Source organism: Podarcis cretensis (genome assembly GCF_951804945.1).
Source record: "Podarcis cretensis genome assembly, chromosome: Z".
Lineage (NCBI taxonomy): Eukaryota > Metazoa > Chordata > Lepidosauria > Squamata > Lacertidae > Podarcis > Podarcis cretensis.
The window spans coordinates 4,608,752-4,631,055 of NC_137184.1; the positions used below are offsets into that span (position 1 = coordinate 4,608,752).

The following is a 22,304-nucleotide window of genomic DNA, read 5'->3' on the forward strand; positions in this document are numbered from 1 at the left end:
GGTTCTTTCTGATGCTTAGTTGGACTCTCCTTTCTTGTAATTTGAATCCATTGGTTAAGGTCTTACTCTCTGCAGCAGCAGAAAGCAAGTCCGCTGCAACTTTTATGTGACAGCCCTTCAGATATTTGAAGATGGCTATCATATTACCTCCCTGGAAAAGTCCCTGATGTTGGGAAAGATGGAGGGCACAAGGAGAAGGGGACGAGATGGTTGGACAGTGTTCTCGAAGCTACCAGCATGAGTTTGACCAAACTGTGGGAGGCAGGGGAAGACAGAAGTGCCTGGTGTGCTCTGGTCCATGGGGTCACAAAGACTTGGACACGACAAAACGACTAAACAACAACATCATATTACCTCTAAGTCTTCTCTCCTCCAGGCTAAGCATACCCAACTCCCTCAAGCATTCCTCATCAGTTTTGGTTTCTATACCATCTTGTTCACCCTCCTTTGCACACATTTGAAACTTGTTCAACTCTTAAGACTTTCCCCAAACTATCCAAGTTTCTTTTGGTTCTGAATCTTTTAGAGTGGACATAGGTGACTCTCTGTTATATGACAGTCATTTGCTGTCTAAGGGGTTAGTCTAGATCAGGGATGGGAAACCTGTGCCTCTCCAGATCTTCAATCCCCAGCATCTCCAGGTAGGGCTGGGAGGAACCCCTGCCTGAAAATCCTACAGAGCTGCTGCCAATCAATGTGGTCCCTGCTAAGCAGCTTCCCATGTTTCTGTGCATGTTGTCCTGTTTACACTGTTTTTGTTTTGCTACTTTAAGTGGCACATTCTCCTCCCCCCTCCCCATACTAGGAATTGTAGCTTGGGTCTAATACTAAGGGTTCTGCTGCAGGTCCTTTTCTTTTTCCCCTCATCCCCCTCAAATACAATTCCCAGGGTTCCTTATGGAAAAGGAATTAATATTAATCTGGTATGTCTGAACAGTGTAAAGATGTGTTGAGAGAGGAGTAAAGAAAGCTGAAGAATGATGGACAGACATGTAAATTATTTAAGGTGTTTATTTATACCTCCTTTCTGCCAAAACACTCAAGACAGCTTGCAATTTTGTAAGTACTGTTTACAATCTAAGAGGTGAAGTGGAAAAGGAAAGGAAAAGAAAGGTGAGAGGGGGATAAGGCGAATCGGGCACCAGCCCCTTCATGCAGTCAAACAGTGAAGTTACATAATGGGTGTCCACACATTATATTCAGTGAGTGTACAATATGTATCTCTGTGTGCAAAATAGCTGAGTTGTATACTCCTACAGTTATTAACACATAACACTTGAGAAGCGTGGAGTCTATGGGCTATATCTAATATTATTCACACTCAGAGTGGACCACTTGAAATGAATGAACAGAACTTAGGTTCGTTCATTTTAATTGCTTCTGCTTTGTGTAAAACTTAACTGGATGCGACCCTGTGTATTTGTGTATACAACAGCTGAGCTATTTTAAAAAATCACTTACACACATATACTTGTATCTAAGTAGAGACAATTTGCACCCAAGATCATTGTAATGTGTAGCCAAGCCTGCAATAACAAAATGACCTGGTGCAATGGCTGCTGATGGAGGCAGTACCACGAGGACAGGAACCAAATGTTCGTTGGCCCCAGTGAGGCTGATGGAGAGGCCTTCACTAACTCACCACTCCTTCTGAGACAGGCAAGTGATGAAAGGAAGTATCCAAATGAAGAGAGCATATATAAGGCCCTGTGCTTTGGAGGCAAAAGTGGTTTCTGTGTGTGAGAATGCTGAAGGTAACTGTTCTAAATGAAATGTGGTCTCCTCCAGTTCTAGGATGTCTTCATCCATACCTATTGCCATTAAGTCATGAGTTCACTCACATCTAGCATTGCATAAACTACTAGAGCTAAACATGTATCCAGTTGATGATCCTCACCAAAACAGAGCCTCATTTGCTGAACAGAACAAAACTGGAACTGAAGGGGAAAAAACCAAAAAGAAAAGAGAGGAAGGAAAAAAAGAAAAGAGTGGAAGGAAAAAAGAACACAAGTTCTACATGAGTAGGAATGTGGAACATAATTTAGGGAACCTTATACTAGTGTTTCTCAGACTTGGAGACCAGCTATTGTTGGACTAGAATTCCCATCAGCCCTAGCCAGCAGGACCAGTGGTCAGGAATGATGGGAGATGTAGTCCAACAAGAAAGCATAGGTTACTCTAGTTTGAGAGACACTGCTTATGATGAGTCACACTATCTAGATTAGTGACTGGCAGAGGCTGTTAAGGTATTAATACAGGGTTATTTCAATACAGGGTTATTGAACCTCACACCCTCTGCATGCAAAGCAGATGTTCTACCACTGAACTACAGCTCTTCTCTCTTTTCTCATTTTTTAAAAAAGAATTCTTTAATCCAAGAAGTAGACATCTTTAAGAGAGAAAGATAGTGGAGAACCTATGACCTACCATTCCTGACCACTGGGCAACCTGGGGCTGATGGGAGTCGGAGTGCAGCATAATCTTGAGAACCACAGGTTCCTCCCTGTCCTGAAGTCCCTTAGAACTTAGACCTATGTGCAACAAAGATAGACAAGATAGTCTGGTCCCAGTGGAGTGGTGCCTACTAGTCCTGTGTAGCTAAGTCTTTGTTGCAAATAGGCCAACAGGAACATCCTTTTAAAGAAGCCAACAAGAACTGCTTCCTGGCAGGAAGCATGTTTCTCAGTCCTCTTGGGAGGACTAACTTTATAGCACTATAAGTGCCAGGCCTCTGGCCTTTCTCAACTGATCAGCATCAAGCAAGATTCTGGCCATCTTGTGTATTCAAGCTAGCCAGGTGTGACTCATGTAGACAGAAATGAGCGCTACCAATAGCGACAAGGCATTATAACTTTAGTAACAAGTTATAATTATTATCTTCTCCGTTTGCCTCTGGCAGTTCATTCTCTAAATGGCAGGGGCTAATTTAATTAGTACCTGGAACTGGGAGAAATTAGGTCACCTCTTCCCATGTGAATTTTTGTGCCAATATGGGTTGGTGTTTCTCCCCCTCCCTCCCTGCCTTCCTCTACCCTTCATCTATTTTCTAATTGGGTAAATATTAATTAGTTGGAATTTTGTGCAGAAGATGAAGACATTAAGCTGTCATTAACAAACAGGTCCCTTCCGTCTCATCCCCAAACACCTCACATCTACAGCATGAAGTTATCAAGGCATATCTCTCTCTCTCTCTCTCTCTCTCTCTCTCTCTCTCTCTCTCTCTCTCACACACACACACACACACAATCACATGATTTATGTGAGCTTCCAGTGCAAGAGGAAATGCAATGAATCTCCTTTTATCAGGTAATTATCTATTGAATGATACATGGAATTCTCAGCAGGCTGGGATTGGGGAGAAGTAGCTGGGAACAAATAGTGGTGCAGACACAGGCGCCTGCAGCTTTCAAGCTACGCTGCTTATGAAGGGTGATGCTAGGGTTGCCGTGTTCCAAAATGTAGAAACCAGGAAACTACCAAAACTGTTGAGCTTTTTTTTTTTTGAGACAAACCCAAAAGCTTTTTTTTTTTTTTTTTACAAAAACTCCAAAAAACCCACACAAAGCTGAGATTTTTTTTATTGCCTAGCCTAAAATCTCGGTAATGTGCAGGAAAATCTGGCCATATGGCAGCCCTAAGGTAAAGGGACCTCTGACTGTTAGGTCCAGTCACAGAGGACTCTGGGGTTGCAGCGCTCATCTCACTTTATTGGCCAAGGGAGCCGGTGTACAGCTTCTGGGTCATGTGGCCAGCATGACTAACCCGCTTCTGGCGAACCACAGTAGCACACAGAAATGCTGTTTACCTTCCCGCCAGAGCGGTACCTATTTATCTACTTGCACTTTGATGTGCTTTCGAAGTTCTAGGTGGGCAGAAGCAGGGACCGAGCAACGGGAGCTCACCCCGTTGTGGGGATTCGAACCGCTGACCTTCCGATCGGCAAGTCCTAGGCTCCGTAGTTTAACCCACAGCGCCACCCGTGTCCATATGGCAGCCCTAGGTAATGCTGAATTTCTGGTGCAGATTTTGTGCCTGTGAAAGGTAGGAGGGTGAAAGGAGAAATGCCTAGGGACATTTTCTCTCTCGCTCTCTTTCTTTTAAAAAAGTTGTTAGGCAGTGAGAAACATATCTTTCTTTTTTTAAAAAAAAGCCCTGAACATATATATTAATATCTGAACATATGTCCAAATTGATATCTAAATGAGAATTACAGTGCTAAGAACATACACATATGACGGCTCTGCTGGCCAGGAAAGATGAAGCCAAGGTGGGTGAGGGGCTGGAGGCAGTGATACACTCGGAACAGCCGTGCAAGCTGCTTCTACCTGCTCTCCAGCTCTCTCCCTCTCTCTCTGCACCATTTTGGTGCCATTTCCTGGTTCTGATCATTTATTTATTGCATGGCAACAAACATAAACATGGTTGTGCATGAGTGGAACGAGCCAGGGTATTTTTCGTGGGGTGGTGGTGGAGTGGAGTGTTTGTTAAGTGAGGTCACCTGCCTGATATCAATGGGTAGGGAGTTCTGAAGGTTCTGCTGCACTAAAATATCAGTTTCTTACAACAGTAGAAGGGTAATGTGTGGCACCTGTAATAGTGCCAGGTCCACAGATTAAAGCTGCTGAGTGGGCACCTATCGGGTAAGGCACAAGAAAACGTCCCAAGCTGTAAAAGCCTTTATATACTAATAGAAACACACTGAACTTGGCCCAGCAACAGCTTCTCTTAGTGGCTATTTTTCAGGGTCTTGGGGAGGTGGAGAGAGAGCTGTTCAAAGAAATCAGTGGAGAAGCCCAAGATTTTAATGAAGCTGGGATCAGACCCCAAGGATCTACCATGATCAAAACACCCCAAATAGCCCAGTGATGACTGGCTATGCTCTGTAGACATGCACTAGTTGTTGTTGTCCTTGCTGGTCGTGCTGCCTTCTCAGTGGTGGCTCCATTTTTGTGGAATGCCCTCCCCAGTGAGATGCATTGGTCTCCCTCATTACTGACCTTTCAGAAGGAATTTAAAAGCATTGGTGAAAGGTGGGCGGCATCTGATGCCTGAAATATACTGTGTCTTGCAAGCTTGGATTTACTGGCTGAGAGATTGTTTTTAATGTTTTCGTTGATATTGTTATTGGTGTGTTTGCCATCCTGGGCTGCTTTGGGAGGAAATGTGGATATAAATGGAATTCTCCCCCTTCCTGACTAAAGGAGGCAGGGGGAGGAAATGGAAATCCAAGCAGAGGAAAAATGCAATGGAGTATCCTGTGAGAGGATATGACAGCCAGTCAAACTGAAACACTGAACAGGAGCGTTCCATGCTTCTACATTTGGCTGCAGATCTCACTTCTGTCCCCCTGCCCCATTTTTAAAAGTCTCCAGCTGTGATCTTGGGGGAGAAATGCACTAAAAGCAAAGCCAATGACAAATCATCCTCAATATAAGCTTCTTCTTCTTTTAAAATATTTGTCTGCTGGAAGCTTTACGTTCCAGTAACTTTCTCTTTCTAATCGAAATGTGTCCTAAACGGGAGACCTTATTTTGTATCTCAAGATAAACATTGCATTAAGGGAGGTGGAGGAAAATAAAAAAAAAAATCTAATATGAAGGAGAAGAAAATCAAAGAAGTGAAACTGAAAGTGACAGCAAAGATGGTGAGGCCAGGGGTGCGGGGGAGGGAATCAGTTTTGTATCAACAGGAATGCAATAAGCCTGAGAAGTGGAAGAGCAAGCTATCTGGAAATCTAGTAAAAACAAATAAACTCTCCTTCCTCGACAGGCCACAACTAAAGCTTCCAGAGTCAGGAGAGAGTCAAGCAGAAGATGGAATGAATGAGTAATAAACAGAAGTTTGGGCCCATCCCTCCAACAATCCAGTGCCAGGCAGGAACAGTGGCCAAAGTGAGCGGAGGAATTGATGTGACTCTTACCTTTGTAGTACAAGGCTGCTACTTCGTAGGCTACATACCAGCTATGCAAAAACTAGTTTTCTACATACACACACCTCTCCATCCTCCATCTAGGCAAGCAGGAGGCACTATCACAATTCAAGGACGCATTTCAGAAAGGCAGGAGCACTCAGAGGAAGAATGGAGCAAGGCCAGTGATGAGTGTGGCATGAAGATAGTTCACAGAGAGAGGCCCAGGAGGCCACATTTCGGCCCCAAGCCTGAGATCCTATGCCCATGTTTTAAAGCTCTGGCAAGGAAATGGGTGTTCTTTGCCTGCCTTGAGGCAGCCGGGGGCCACCATCATGGTCTATGGATGCAAATGCCAAACGACGCTATTGCAATTGTGCAGGGTCTCTAAATAACACATAGTTGTCAAGAATGACAACTGGGCAGCAGACCTGAGAACACTCGCCTCATCTCCTTCTGAAAGTTTTATTGGTGTTTAGTTCTGCCAAGTATCACACATAACTTTCCGCCTGAAACATCTGTTGGCATCATTCAGAAATGAAAACATCTGGCACCCTAATCTCATGCCCAGGCTTTTGTTACCTACATTAATCACTCCTGGGAAAGAGTTGGAAAGTGTACCAATTTTTTGTAAAATAGATTTATAACCCCTTCATCCTCAAGGTCTTGGTAAAACAGGGGTGGGGGGAACTATTCCAGCTCACGGGCCACATTCCCTTGCAGGTGACCTTCTAAGGGTTGCATGCCAGTGGTGAGCAGCGCCAGAAGCAAAAGTGGGCAGAGTAGCAAATAATTTCCCCCGTCACACAGTGGGTGAGTTTCTATACATGCCTGCACACCCCTTTTTGTATCTTTTATCTAGGGAAGCAAGAGGCAATAACAGAGTTGAAGAACAGATTTCAGCCTGGCAAAAGCACTCAAGGATGGTGCGAAAGAAGGCCGGAGAGCAGGTGTGGCCTGGGGAAAGAGAGTGTGGTCTGGGGCCACAGAGTTCCAGATGGAGAGGACTGGAGGGCCACATTTCTCCTCCAGGCCTGAGGGTCCCCACCTCAGGCCTAGCCAATGAATCCCCTTTCCACAAAAGGGCCAGGAAACCTCTACTGAGAGCTTCCCTTGCAAGAATTGCCCTCCTCCTTCTTCCTTACCTTTGGGGAAATGAGGACCTACAACTTTCCAGTGATTGAGGGCTGAGCTACAATGGAAGGAAGGAAGGAAGGAAGGTAGGAAGGAAGGAAGCCTTCACAGTGTGAACCTGCTGGGATTGCATCATGTGAGGCCGCAACTGAATGCTTGAACAGTCTCTTGCATGAAAGAAAGCCACTTTTAGATGAAGAAAAGAACCCCAACAAGGAGAAAGCTAGGATAAGGGCATTTCATTTTTAACTTGCACAGATTTTCTGATGAGACCACATATTCCCCTCCTGCATTCCACATGAAGCTGCCTTGTACAGAGTGAGTCAGACCATCAGTTCATGCAGTGTGGTCTAACACAAGAGTTTTCTCAAGCTGATGCCCTCTGGACATGTTGGATTACAACGATAATCATCCCTGGCCATTGGTTATTGTCAGGGAACTGCCATCGGAAGGACAGGTGGTGAGAAGGCTCCAGGAGAATAGGAGAGACAGTTCAGCAGAAGAGGGAACCAGTAGGGGGAGTGCGGGAGCTCCAAAGGAAAGGGAGTCGGAGGGGAGGCTCTGGGATACTTCCAGTGAGAACAGTGAGGAGGTATCAGGACACCCTTTAAGGACCCCCACCCCTCGCCGGAAACTGTCACGCAGAGAATCCAGGAGGCGCATGTCCGTGAAACAGCTTTTATGTTGGAAACGTTTCCGCAAACGCCCACTGTCAGATTCTACCAGCGACTGACGGAGCCACCCCAAAGGGCTCCGCTCAAGGCAGGGCTTCACTACACTGAGTGAGCTCTGAGGGATCAAGCTTTAACGCACAAGCAGCTCATTATCCCACCACAGCAATCTGACAGTCCCTGAAAGCAGCTTGTGCAAAGAGAGGCATCATGAGCAACCCAGCCGGAGCCGGAGATGGGGGAGCAGCTGCAGCCGGTCCTAGCCTGGAAGAAAGGTACAGGATGTTGGAGGTACAGTTAGCTCTGCAAACGGCGAGGCTTGAGGAGAGGAGGGCTCATGATGCAGAAAAGGGGAAAGCCGCCCAGCTCTCGAGGAAAGTGCCTGGACTGGTGCAGAAGTTTGGGGGTGATCCCAGGAATTATCAAGCCTTCAGGACAGAGATGCAATATGCCCTCAATCTGCAGTTTGATGATTTTCCTGATGAGGATTCGAGGGTTGCTTATGTGATTGGGCATCTCGAAGGCGGGGCAAAAGATTGGGTGAGGCCACTAATGGCAGCCAATAATGAAGCCCTAAGGGACACAAGGAAGTTTTTTCGCGCCATGGATCTGATGTTTTCCAGCGAGATTGAGCAGGGAGTGGCGCGCAGGCAGTTAATGGCGTGTAAACAAGGGAACCGATCTGTCCGTGAGTACTGGACTGAGTTCACCATGTTGATCCATAAATTAGGTTGGGATTTGTCAGCGGAACCGATACAAATGCTGTTCGAAGAAGGACTATCTTCGGCAGTGAAAGACGAACTTTCCCGGGGGCCCAGGGCGGAGTCTATGGACCATCTGACTAAATCAGCGCTGGCCATAGGATCACGCCAGGAGGCCAGAGCCTTGGAGAAGCGGGAAGGGAAAGGGGAGCGTTGGAGGGATTTCCGCATTCCAGAGATTCCAGAGCAGCCTTCTCTGCCAGCAGAGCCGATGGAAATCGGAACAGCGCGCGCGCGCGCAATTTCAAACCCCAGTGAAGGGCGGAAGAAGGAGGGAAAAGGCGCCAAGAAATGTGTTCTCTGCCAACAGCCAGGTCACTTTGCCAGAGTTTGTCCGCAAAGAAAGGAATGGCAAGGAATGGCGGGAGCTGTTGGGGAGGAGGGAGAAGGAGCTAAGGAGCAAGTAAAAGCCAACGCCTGGCTGCCACCGTCGGGGCACAGCAGCCAGGCCAAGGAACAGTAAATGTGCCCACGCCAGAACCCCCAAGACCAGCTCTTGTAATAGAGGTATTGCTGGAGCTGCCAAACGGACACCCACTAAAGGTGAAGGCGCTATTAGACTCAGGCAGCTCCTGCAACTTTATGAGTAAGGAGTTTGCAGCCGCACATCAGATACAGACCATCCCTTTAAAAAATCCCCTGCAGGTGACCACGATTGATGGGAGGGCGCTGTTGGGGGGAGAAGTAAACCAGCAGACTGTCCCCATGACAATGAGGGTGGCAAGACACACGGAACTGATAGCGTTTAATATAGCCACTTTGGGAGGAGCGCCCATCATTTTGGGGATGAGCTGGCTAGCGCTGCATGATCCGCTTGTGGGATGGCATCAGAGAGTGGTTTCCTTTGGGTCAGCACATTGTATGGGACACTGCACGGAAAAAGGGGGCCAAGTAGGCACTCAGGCCACGTTAGCAAAGATAGAAGCAACGGATCAAGGTGGGGTACCACGACAATATGCAGATTTTGCCGACGTCTTCAGCGAAAGGGAAGCAGATAAACTACCCCCGCACAGACCCTTTGACTGCCAAATCAACTTACTCCCAGGAGCACAATTGCCAGTGGGCAAGGTGTATGCAATGTCTGACAGGGAGATGCAGGAGCTTAGGGAGTTTATTGACAAAAACCTCAAGCGTGGGTTCATCAGAGAGTCACGAGCGGTGGGGGGTAGCCCAGTGTTCTTTGTGGACAAAAAAAATTCAGACAAACCAAGATTAATTGTGGACTTCCGGGCCCTGAACGCAGTGTCCGAACCCGTGACTTTCCCTATGCCCAGAATCGATGACATTCTGACCCGGGTGAGAAAAGGGAAGATTTTTACCAAGCTGGACCTGAGGGGGGCGTATAACCTGATACGTATGAGAAAGGGAGATGAGTGGAAAACCACTATGTTCACCCCCTTGGGAGCATTTGAGTACTGCGTTATGCCTTTCGGCCTCCAGGCGGGATCGGCAGTATTTCAATCATTCATGAATCACGTACTAGGACCATTGCTTTACAAGAACTGCGCTGCGTTCTTGGATGATGTACTGGTGTACGACAGAGAATTACTCGCCGTCCACGAAGCGTTCAAGAGATGGAGACACCTGTTGATTGGGGCGCAACATAAGGTTCAAGTGCGGACAGACCACAAAAATCTAGAATACTGGAGGACAGCCCGAGTATTGAACCAGAGACAAGTAAGATGGGCGCAAGAGTTCTCCAAGTTCAATTTTGAAATTCGCTACGTGCCAGGGGCTGAGAATGTCAGGGCGGACGCTCTCTCCAGAAAACCTGAGTACTTGGAGGGGGAAGGAGGGGCGGAAGAAAGACATATCATCTCGGAGGACCACTGGGTTTGTGGGGCGGCATTGGTGGGGCAAAGAGAACTGGTAGAGGGTATTGAGAACGATGAATATGCCCAAGAAAAACTTAGGGAACTCAGGGAGACAGGTGAGAACGCAGGGGGTTTTGAGGAAAGGAACGGAAAACTATATTACAAAGGGGCACTCTACATACCAGATGGGGAACTAAGAGGGCGGGTGCTCAAACAGTTGCATGACAGCCCCACGGCGGGGCACTTCGGGCAGCACAAGACCATGTGGTTGGTTACCAGGGAGTTTTGGTGGCCCAAGGTGAGGGAAGACGTGCGGGAGTATGTCAGGGGATGCGACAGGTGCCAAAGAGCAAAGGGAGAGAGGTTGGCGCCAGCAGGGTTATTAGAACCCTTACCCACCCCAGAAAGGCCATGGGAGATGGTATCCATAGACTTCATGACCGATCTACCGAGATCCAAAGGGAAAACCGCGGTGATGGTGGTGGTAGATCTACTAACTAAGATGTGCCACTTTATAGCTTGTTCACATGCAGTGACAGCGGAAGAAACCGCAAGGTTGTTTGTGAAGCACATTTTTAGGTTGCATGGCGCCCCCTTGAGGGTTTTGAGCGACAGAGGAAAACAATTTACTTCCAGGTTCTGGAGGAAACTAATGAGCATGTTGCATGTGGAGGTAAGTTTTTCCACCGCCAGGCACCCAGAAACAAATGGGCAAGCAGAAAGGGCAAACGGGGTTTTGCAACAATATCTGAGGTGTTATGTAAAGGACAGAGAAACTGATTGGGTAGACTGGTTACCTCTGGCAGAATTTGCCTACAACAACGCGGAGAACGTGTCCACAGGGATGAGTCCCTTTCTAGCCAATTATGGGTGTCATCCTCGGGCATTTCCAGGAGAAGGTGGGGGGAGGTGGAGTGTACCTGCAGCGGAAAATTTTGTTGAAGAGATGGAAGCGATCCACCGTCAGCTCCAACTCAACTTAGAGAAAGCCAAAGAAGAATATAAGAAGCAAGCAGACAGAAATAGGAGGGAAGGCGAAACCATAAGGGTGGGTAACCGGGTGTGGCTATCCACCCAAGGACTGCCGTTCAAGGGAGGGTGTAAGAAATTGAGACCCAAACGGTTGGGACCCTTTGAGGTCATACAGCAGGTCAACCCAGTAGCATTCAAACTCCGATTGCCCAGTCACATGAAATTGCACCCAGTATTTCACAGGTCATTACTGTCGCCGTACAGAGAGGGACGTGAGTGGGGGGAACATGAGAGGGAGGTCACCCGGACACCCGTCATAGAAGAGAGAGAACGCAACATGGATGTGGCAGGGATCATTGATTCCAGGTGGAAGGGAAATCAGGTGGAATACTTGGTAGAATGGGAGGGGGAGGAAGAGTCAGAAAACACATGGGTACCGGCAGAGGAAGTCAAAGACGAGATTTTAATAGAAACGTTTCATCGGCGTTTCCCAAGAAAACCACAACCAGTGGCAAGATTTAGGAGGGAACACTTCGGGACTACAGATGAGGAAGGGGAGTTTGAAGGGTTCCCAGAGTCAGGGGTGGAGGTGGAAACAGATTCCGACGAAGGAGAGGAAGATGGGGAAAGAGACGGAAGGCCGTGGTTAGAAGTGTTTGAATCCTCGGAGGATGAGGGGAGTTCCTTCCAGGGATTTCCGTCCTCGCCGCCAGTAAGAGAAGAGGCGGGAGGGGGTGAAGGGGGCCCTGGGGGGGAGGTGGATGTCAGGGAACTGCCATCGGAAGGACAGGTGGTGAGAAGGCTCCAGGAGAATAGGAGAGACAGTTCAGCAGAAGAGGGAACCAGTAGGGGGAGTGCGGGAGCTCCAAAGGAAAGGGAGTCGGAGGGGAGGCTCTGGGATACTTCCAGTGAGAACAGTGAGGAGGTATCAGGACACCCTTTAAGGACCCCCACCCCTCGCCGGAAACTGTCACGCAGAGAATCCAGGAGGCGCATGTCCGTGAAACAGCTTTTATGTTGGAAACGTTTCCGCAAACGCCCACTGTCAGATTCTACCAGCGACTGACGGAGCCACCCCAAAGGGCTCCGCTCAAGGCAGGGCTTCACTACACTGAGTGAGCTCTGAGGGATCAAGCTTTAACGCACAAGCAGCTCATTATCCCACCACAGTTATACTAGCTGGGGCTGATGGGAGTGGGGAGTCCAGTGCTATCTGGAGGGCACTATATTTAGGGATATCTGCTCTGACTGAGATTGAACGTCAGATCTTTGCAGAGGGGAAAAACCAATTAAAACAGAACAAGGAAGCCTATTGAGTCTCTGCCAGAAGAGTGTTCCATGTCATGGGAACAGAAATACAAAATGCTTGACTTCCAGCTGAGCCTGGTTGTGCCTCTACAACAATGGGGACAACTGAGAGTGCTCCTTCAGATAATTTCAGTAATTGAACCAATGGTCCTTAAGGTAACCTGGATCCAAGCTGTTCAGGACTTTGTAGAGCTACTCAAAGCCTTGTACTTGATCAAGTGGCATATGGGCAGCCCATGCAGATATTTCAGCAGAGGTGTCACATCCTGTTGGCCAACTGTCCCCACCAGCAGTCTATGCTAGTTGAAGCTTCTGAACTAGGTCCAAGGGCAGGCCCAGTAGATCACACTGCTGCAACTATGCCTCAAGGTTACCATTACATGGACTACAGCGGCCATGTTATTCTGACCCAGATACACCAATGCTGGCAAACAAGATGGCGCTTGTTAAAAGCACTCCAAGCCACAGAAGTCCCATGGGCCTCTAGTAACAGAAATGCCACATATCAAATCTGTATATCAACCATTTAACTGGAACTAAGGGGTCTTCTCAAGGGCTGTCACGTGGAAGATGGAGCAATCTTGTTTTCTCCTGCTCTGGAGGGTAGGAGTTCAACCAATGGCTTCAAGTTACAAGAAAGGAGATTCCAGCTAAAAATCAGGAAGAACTTTCTGACAGTAAGAGCTGTTCAACAGTGGAATGGTCTCCCTCAGGAGGTTGTGGACTCTCCTTCCTTGGAGGCTTTTAAGCAAAGTTTGGATGGCCATATGTCATGGATGCTTTAGTTGAGATTCCTGCATTGCAGGGGGTCTGGTGCCCTTGGGAGTACCTTCCAACTCTGTGATCCTTATGAGGTTCTCATGAAGAGGCAAGGGCATGCTTCTTCATCTCCAGCCCGCATCCTGAACTGAGTTCTCTCCCTTTCTGTCATCAGGATGTAAATGCAATCCTATAGCACAGGCTCATGATCTGTAGCATAATCTTGGCACATGGAAATGCAAGACTGAATTGAAATGGTCTTGAGGAAAGGTACATGCGGTAGGAATGGAGGGCATTTCACCAGATACCCGAAAGTCTTGGAATGTGCCAATAGCCACAAAATAATAGCGAAAAGTGAAAGATGGAGGATTAAAAAAAAAGCAGAGGCTCCTAGCACTACCACTTAACAAGGACAAATGAGACCACGGAGCCTTAAATTTGTCTGAATGTCTAATTCCAGAAGAAAACAGATGACACCTATCTTAGAATCAGTGTTTGGAAATATACAACAAAAGAAGGAATCTTTATTAACACTGGAAATGTACTCTTAAGCTCAGATTTCTTTTTCAACACCCAGCTTGTTCATATCACAGCTCAGTGAACTGTTAACATCACATATTTCTTCTTGTTCTAGTGGTGAGTCCTGGGTCCCCCCCCCCATCTTCATTTTGCAAACTGCAGAAAGATGAGCGCCATTTTTCCTGGTCAGCAAGAGCAGCAAAAAAGGGAAAGAAAGGTGGATAAATGTCTAGGGTCAGTGGAAAACAGCAGGTTGCACTGGGTGACATGTATTAGTAGCAGCAGCAGTAGCAGCATTAATTTTACAGATGCCCATTAGAAAATTCACTAATAATTTCATCATCATCATGGAGACTCAGAAAATGACCAGCAACTCAGAGAAGGAAGAGGTTTATTTGGATTGGACACCAGAATTTATGGCATGGATAGGAAACCTGAGGCCTAGGGGGTGAATGCAGCCCAAAGAAACTCTTCCCAAGCCACACTCTCTCTCTTCAGCTGCACCCCTTCCTGGTCCTGCTCTGCATCTTCCTTGAGTCTTTTTTGCCTTACTGAGATGTGTCCTTGAACTCTGACAACTTCTGCTTGCCAGGATGGAGGGTGGAGTCTACTCTATGAAGGTAACATTCCCATGCAGATCCACCTGCCAGTGTCATGGCTAGAAGTCTGCATCGGGTTCCCTCTAGGAATGGATTACTTGAGAGGGTGTGGGACATTTCCTTGAGTGAGCATTTAACCCACCATAGGTGAGCTCTGAGAGGGTTTACAAAGCAAAACCATATCGATGTTGCCTGGGCACCATTTATATGCTTTTAAAATAAAGATAGCATGCTGCATAGTCCTCCTGACAACACATATCTCTATGTGGCAAGGCTACCTTATCAAAATGAGAGCTGATATCTGTCATTGTGTAGACAGTATTGAGCTAGATGGACCAATAAAATAAGGCAGCTTCCTGTGTTCCAAATAGCTGAAGTAGAGCAGGCTCTGAAGTGTTTTTTGTTTTTGTTTTTTGCCTTGAGATGGTTCCCTTCTCTTGGAATCATGGGACAGAAAATGGTGGTGGCAGGAGTGTCCAGGTGGTCTTTATCTGGCTCTCTCTCTCTTGTCCTGGAGTCCTCCCCTTAGGACAATTGATGGTGGATGACCTCTATGTGGGCAGAGGGAATGTCCAACTCATGCAGATGCCTCTCTGAGATACTGCCTATAGATAAACGTAGGCTAGGCTGAGAGAGATATATACTGGCCTAGCATTCTTTGTAGAGGAGTAGGAATTTGAAGCAGGGAGTCTTCACAAGTCCAACTCTATTCCATTCACATATTAATGCAGTTGAAGGAAGGGAAAATACCCTTTTACACTGCAGGCAGCATTTTTTTTTTTTTTTGAATTGACTGGGCTTCTAAAGACAAAAGAGCAGGCTTCCTTCAGTTGACCTTGAAGAGTGTCACAGTTTAAAGTCATTCTCTCCAGCTCTTAATCTTTTCTTCTGACTCTCCCCCTGTCAAAATTCTGCCACGTCCCTTCTTAATCTGTAGGTGTAGTGCATTTCAAAGGAATAAAAGAGCTTTCTTTGAAACATGGACTTCAGCTGAGACCCTCCAGAGCCACAGTCTCTGATGGGCAGGCACTGTTGCTGCAGGGTGGTTCAGACTTTCCTCTTTATTTACTTCTCTTTTATGTGCAGATTTATAAACCAATTCACAACCAAAAGCTATCAAAGTGGTGTACCAGGAAGATAAAATCAGTTAAAATACAAAATATGACAAACTACAAGCAATTAAAAACATCTCTACAATTTTACAGCTGTGTCTTGTGTGTGGATGCTGTCTTAGTGGGAAAGCTTGTCCCAGAAGGTCCCAGCTTCAGTATCTGGCATCTCCAGTTTTAGGGTTAGGAGAAATCACAGTCTGAAACCCTGGAGAGCCTCTGCCAGTCAGTGTGGACAAGAATGAGTAAGATTGACCAGAAATCTCACTTGTCATTAGGCAGCTCCCTAAATTCCTATCTAGTACGGCCCTCTTTCTGAGAACCATGAGGACTGGGATCTTACTTCATTTTTAGGTGACAGTTGATAACACAGTGGTGGAGCACCTGTTTTGAATGCAGGTTCAATCTCCACCTTCTCCAGGTATGGCTGGGGGAAAGCCTTTGTCTTCATCTCTGGAGAGCCACTACCTTTGGGTTAGATTGACTGATAAGTCTTACATGTGAACCAAACACCCTGTTTGTCAAGCAGATTGTTAATATCTGGAAACAGTCAAGTGGTCTCAACATGGATACTGAAGTTGCCCAACACCATACGGCTAGGAAGCCTCCAACATCAATCTGAGACCTGTAATTAATAACTTTGTGTGCTAATAAAAGATCAAGAGGGTACCAGCTGGAATCCAGTCTCTAATCCACTCATAAGTTATTGATGCTGGTGGTAGCACTCCATCTGCTTCCATAGTGTTTGGTTCCCTGTTGTATTGCTGGAAACTGTTGAGTCTGGATGCTCAGACATCTTAAAGAAATGATGAAAAGCCTCAGAAGGGATTAACACAAGTCATTATGTTTCAGGGGGAAAGAAACAATGTAGGAAGTCAGATTGCAGCATTATAATTTCCTGTGTCAAGGTGACCTGGCCATACATGAAGAGAAAACACACCCACCCCTCTACACTGCAGGCTACCCCATTGCTCTGTAGGGTAAGTGGCATTTGCTGTTGAGGACTGTGGGCAGAGCTGGCTCTGGGTTTTGAGGGAAGAGCTCAGCAAACTGCCCCTTCCCCCCTGAATTCATAAGAAATTTATGGATTTCTGCTTTATACAGAGTCAGAGCTTCAGTTCATGTAGCTCACTATTGCCTGCACTGTCTGGCAGCAGCTCACCAGGATTTCAGACATGGGACATTCCCATCCCTAGCTGGAGATGCCTGGGATTGAATCTGTGACATTCTGCATGCAAAGAATGTGCTCTATCCCTGACCCATGTCTCGCCGAAGCTATATGAACACAGGAAGCTGGCTTATACCAAGGGAAACCACTGGACTAGTTAGCTCAGTATTGTCCACAGTGTCTGGCAGTGGCTTTTTCCCACCTTCCTCAGTAGATGCCAGGGACTGAACCTGGGACCTTCTACATGTAATGCAGGTGCTCTACCACTGAGCTACTGCCCTTCCTTCCCAAAGGGTTGTGAGTGGGTGGGCGCTTCCTTTGTAGTATGGCAGAGTAGTAGGCTGCCCCCACTTTTTAACCACTTGGCAAACACTTCTCTGGCAGCATCCCAAATGTTACATTAGTTCAAGGTATTATGAGGAAAACAAAATGTCGGCTGCTGCAAAAGTATGTTAGTCTCCATTGGTAGCTACCATTCCCCCTTCCAGCAGCATCTTGGGTTAACACAATGTCCAGGGCACAGTAGGAGGAAATGCTAGCCACCAGCTCTACGTATCTACCAATCTATTACATCATTGTATCCCAGCTTTCTTCCTCGTGGCCTGCAAGGTGGTTTCCAGGTGACCATCCATCCAGGCACTGACCAAACCCAGAACTGCTTAGCTTTAGCAAGCTGATGCACTTGTGTGCTGCCTTGTGCCTACTCAGCCTTGTCCAGTCTTCCACAGTGTTAGAGTGAAGGCAATTTGTGTGTGAGGGAAGGAGGGAGGGAGGGAGGGGAAAAAAGAATCAGATATGCCACTGAGCTCTTTTGAGGCAAGGTGAGATATAAATGAATTACGTAATTCATTCAAGCCAGTAATATTTTGAATTCAAAGAATAAATACCCTCATGGCTTTTAAGGGGTGGGGTGTCACTCAGTGGCAGAGCATATCCTTTGGACTCCAAAGGTCCCAGGTTCAGTCCTCAGCATCGAACCCTGTTGAGTCACTGCCAGTCAGTGTAGACAATAATGAGCTGGCTGTGAAAGACCGTCTGACTGATATCCTGGATCAGTAAATAACACTGAGCTAGAGGGACTAATGGTCTGGCTTTATGTTAAGGCAGCTTTATGTTCCTAAGTCATTGGAGGACAAACTGGTTGAGCACAATATTTGACAGAGAAGATATTTTAGCAGACATTGTTTGTGTGTGTGTAGCACCCTGCTTGTGGTTAACGCTTAGCTGGAATGAAATATTCAACGCAGCAATAGAGAAATTAAAATAATAATTTATTTGTCAGACAAATAAATATGAGGCACAGTGGTATATGGTTACCAAGCTCTGGCCTGGCCTCCTGCCGTTATGGCCAGCACTTATATTTCCTTAATCCAGCCCCCTTGCTCCTCCTGTGGCTGCCTCTGTCCAATCAGCCTGGTTGAAATTCCTATTGGCTGTTTGCTAGAACCAATCACAAAAGATACACCCATTTCCTCTTGCCCTTTTATGGGAAACAAAAAGATATATATTCTTCTATCTATAAATGACAAATAAGTAGTAATATATCTTACATGTGTCTCAACAAGGAACCTTAATTACCAGCTCACCTCGCCCTATTGCCCTCCAAAACAGATGGTTTAATCTTAAATTTTTATCTTAAACAGATGTCAAGGATCTTGAGTTCACATCATCATTGAAAGATCTCCTTCTCTTGGAGGTCTTTTAAACAAAGGCCTGGCAACCATATGTGTGCTCTAATGATGTTTCCTGCTTGGCAGGGGGGCTGGGCTGGTGGCTGATGGCCCCTGTTATCTCTTCCAACTATATGAAATAAGAATCTAGCATAAGGATTTAACATTTCTTAGCTTCTAATTCCTTTGCATAATTACATTTAAGCCAATATATTTAATACATAACATAGATAGCTTTTTAGAAGAATAAACCTTTTCAAAGTAAAAAAGGAAGGAACAGTTTCCAGCCTCAAAATAAAATAGAAAGAAAACCTCTTCTCCAGCCAAGCCAGTTGCCTTTTTCACTGCTCTTGACCTTTCAACCTTAGGAAAATATGGCTCAAGTTTAATGGGAGGCACATGGTTTTATTTTACTATTTACCCACTCTTAATTATGTTTTTCTCTGCTTTTTTATCTTCTGTAATATGTAGGGTCAGTGTAACCTTGGCTGTCAGCCTGTAATTCCCTTTTTACGACTTTGAGAATTGTTTTCTGCTATAAATCAGGGGGCCCCCTTATCCAGGAGAATAAACATCTTGCCAAGGTTCTTAGGCAGCTGGTCTTCTGCCTGGCATGAACATTTGAAAATCTTTAAGCTCATTTTAAAATACAGGCCCTGATCAAGCCTTAATAAAAATGCAGGCTATGATTAGATGCCTCATGTGTGTGTGTGTTAGAGACAGACAGACAGACAGAGACGTTCTGTAGAAACTGGTTGGCCACTGTGAGAACAGGGTGGTGAAAGAGATCTAGCAAAGCTTTTCTTATGTTCTTAATTATCCATAATAAGGGAATGAGTATGTTATGCTGTGTTCCTATTTCCTCCTGTGAAATGTAGAATGTTATGTTGTACTGGGTAGGAAGTATAGGAAGCCACCTTATTCTGAGTCAAGACATTGGACAATAGAGCTCTGATTGGCAGTGGGTCTCCAGGGCTTCAGATGGGAAGGCTTTTCCAGCTGGAGATACTGGGGATTGAACCTGAGGTCTTTTGCACGCAAAGCAGATGCTTTACCACCAAGCTACCACCCTCCCCTCCCTAAGGTGTCGGTGGCATCCCTGTAATTACTTCTTCTCTGTACTCAAATGGCTTCCCAACACTTGGCATCTTTTGCTTTGCTTTTCAGAATCCTCCCAAGCGATTAGAAGACATTGTGGGCTAATCAACCAAGAAATTTAAACATAAAGGCGGCTAAAATCTCTCCAGGAAGTCCATTAAATACATATTTCTCCTTTATGGGCTTGCTATTTATTACTTCATTTTTAAAAATACAATGGGCCGTATCCTTGGGTGGGTATAAAGCATCCTAGTGGTGCCAGCTGACAAGATAGCTTTATGGTCTTCCCGTTTTTCCTTGTAATAATGATGTCCTCTGACTTGAAATGGGAGATGGAAACATGTTAGCTGGCTTAATGCTGACCTCTGAGTGCCCCAGGAAGTGGAGGCTGGGCCATTAACACGAACTGGGCATTGTTCCATCCTGTCCTCAGCCAGCCCCCACCTGGACTGCCTTCATATTTGCAACCAGTCCAGGTAGTGGCACAGTCTCTCAGCTTCCTCCTAGTCTTTAGCCTCAGGGTTGACCTTGTAGAGCTCAGCAGGGAGGAAGATGGGGCTAAAACTTGATTTTTTTGGCTCTGCCTGTTATTGGTCCTGGCTCCACCTACTATTTGGACTGCCTTCCTTCTTCCCCACCCCCACCCCCCAATGGGCACCAGCCACCCCAGGGAGCGTTGGAAATAACTAGTGGTGCGACATGATGCTAGGGTTGCTTCAGAGGCATAGCAAAGTCAGGTGGTACGCAGAAAATTTATTGTCAACACCCCCCCCCCCCGCATTGAAATTATTAAAAGAAGGAAAAATAAGATACAGTCGCAAGTGTTATTTTCTGGTTCATTTACTGAACACTGTGAGCATAAGTAGCTTTGGCTTAGTGGTCCAAGAGGTTGTCTGCAGCGCCTGCGTGCCCCGTAGCCCAACCGCTGTTGGCGGCTGCCTCGGCCTCTGTGAGCTCTGCAGGCCTCTGTGGGCAGCCTTGGCCTCTGTGGACCACTGTTTCCTTGGCAGGCCACCGCAGCGGCCCCCAAACCCCAAACGCTGCTGGCGGGGGGCTAAGGAAGTCAGCCTCAGCAGCATTAGCCCTTTCCTTGCCTTCACCCTGCCCCCCGCCTGCAGCCGATTGGCCAGCTGGGTTGGGGCGGGGCAAAGGTCCCAAGGTAATGAGGGTGGCATCCGGAATACCTCTTGGAAAGGAGCTTCAATAAGTTTATTTTTTAAATACTTATTTTTTTTCCAGTTTCTCTCACCGCCACATTCCTCTCTGTGACCATTCTAGCAAACGGGAAATGTTGAACTTGACTGTTCTTTCTAGATATCCCACAATATATAATGGTGATTGGGGCTCTGCCCCCTTCCCTCAGACAGCCCCCACTGGCTTGCCATCTTACTTGCAACCAATCCAGAAGGTGGCCATAGTTGTAAGCTTCCTCCTACTCCTTAAAATTGCTGTTGCAGACCTCAGCAGCGAGAAGATAGGGACAAAACTAGAATTAGTTGGTTCTCTCTCTGTCTCTGTAGCCCTGGCTCCTCCTACTGTTGGTCTCCAAGCCTTCCACCCTACCAGTGCCAAAGTATGCCAGCTACCACTATGCTCCAGGGCCTCTCTGTCTGTTCCTCAGGGAGCCAGTGTGGTGCAGTGGTTAAGAGTGGTAGACTCGCAATCTGGTGAACCGGGTTCGCTTCCCTGCTCCTCCACATGCAGCTGCTGGGTGACCTTGGGCCAGTCACACTTCTCTGAAGTCTCTCAGCCTCACTCACCTCCCAGAGTGTTTGTTGTGGGGGAGGAAGGGAAAGGAGAATGTCAGCCGCTTTGAGACTCCTTCAGGTAGTGATAAAGCAGGGTATCAAATCCAACCCCCCCTCCTTCTTCAGGACTTTCCCCCTGGTAACACTACCTCTCCCCAGGCCTTATTACTCACCAGCCCTGCATCATTGTCAAGTGCTTTCCCCTGACTAGAATATGTCACTGAACTGTGATTATGCCTCTTGCCTGTTGCCAAAACCTCTGACCTTGGTGTAGTTGGAAAGTAGCCCACTGAACAAAGGAAAGAGTCACTACTGTTGCTCCATCCACTTTTGCCCTGTGAGTCCTGGTTCCCTCCCAACACAGAGAGAGAGGCTCTCACTTTGAAGTAAGAAAAAAAAATTATTCAGGCAAGTAGTGGTGCAAACTCAGCAGCAGAAACAAGGCTCAGGAGTCTCAGTTCATGAGCAGGTCAAGAAGTTCAGAAGTAGGGGAGGGGAAAACATTGAAGATGTCCCAAGAAATATCCACGCCCAATGCACCAGACTTTTCTTATCAGATCTTGATACATTGGTACCTCTGGATGTGAACAGGATCCGTTCCTCGAAGTGAACACAACCCACGCCTGTGCGTTTGCGTGCATCGTGATTCACCACTTCCGCACATGCACTGATGTCATTTTGAGCGTCTGCGCATGCGCAAGCGGCAAAACCCGGAAGTAACACGTTCCATTACTTCCGGGTCGCCGTGGAGCGTAACCTGAAAACGCTCAACCCGAAGCTACTTCAACCCGAGGTATGACTGTATTATAGTCCTTCTTTCTGCATTTTTTCTAATTCTTCCTCGCATCCATCATTAATGGCCTAAAGGCTTCTTGCCATGCAATCATCTCTGTCTCTTTCAGTACTGCCAATTGCAATCCTTTCTCCTCTTCACCGACCATGAAGTTATTTGGTTTTTCCATCTACAAAGAGATGTACTCTTTGTATTCTGTATTTCCTCCACCCCCAAAGAAACAGCTGCAAGGATCTGTCCTGAATCATAGAATTGGATGGGACCCTGAGTGTC

The 22,304-nt window shown here is 46.7% G+C and overlaps 1 long non-coding RNA gene across 1 annotated transcript; it reads right to left on the reverse strand.

Annotated features, from left to right (window-relative positions):
* Positions 1-13,819: 13,819 nt before the first annotated feature.
* On the reverse strand, positions 13,820-21,064 carry LOC307207984. Its single transcript, XR_013834918.1, has 2 exons — positions 20,881-21,064; positions 13,820-14,028 (listed from the first exon to the last, which is right to left on the reverse strand). It is a non-coding gene; the product is annotated as an uncharacterized lncRNA (long non-coding RNA).
* Positions 21,065-22,304: the final 1,240 nt, after the last annotated feature.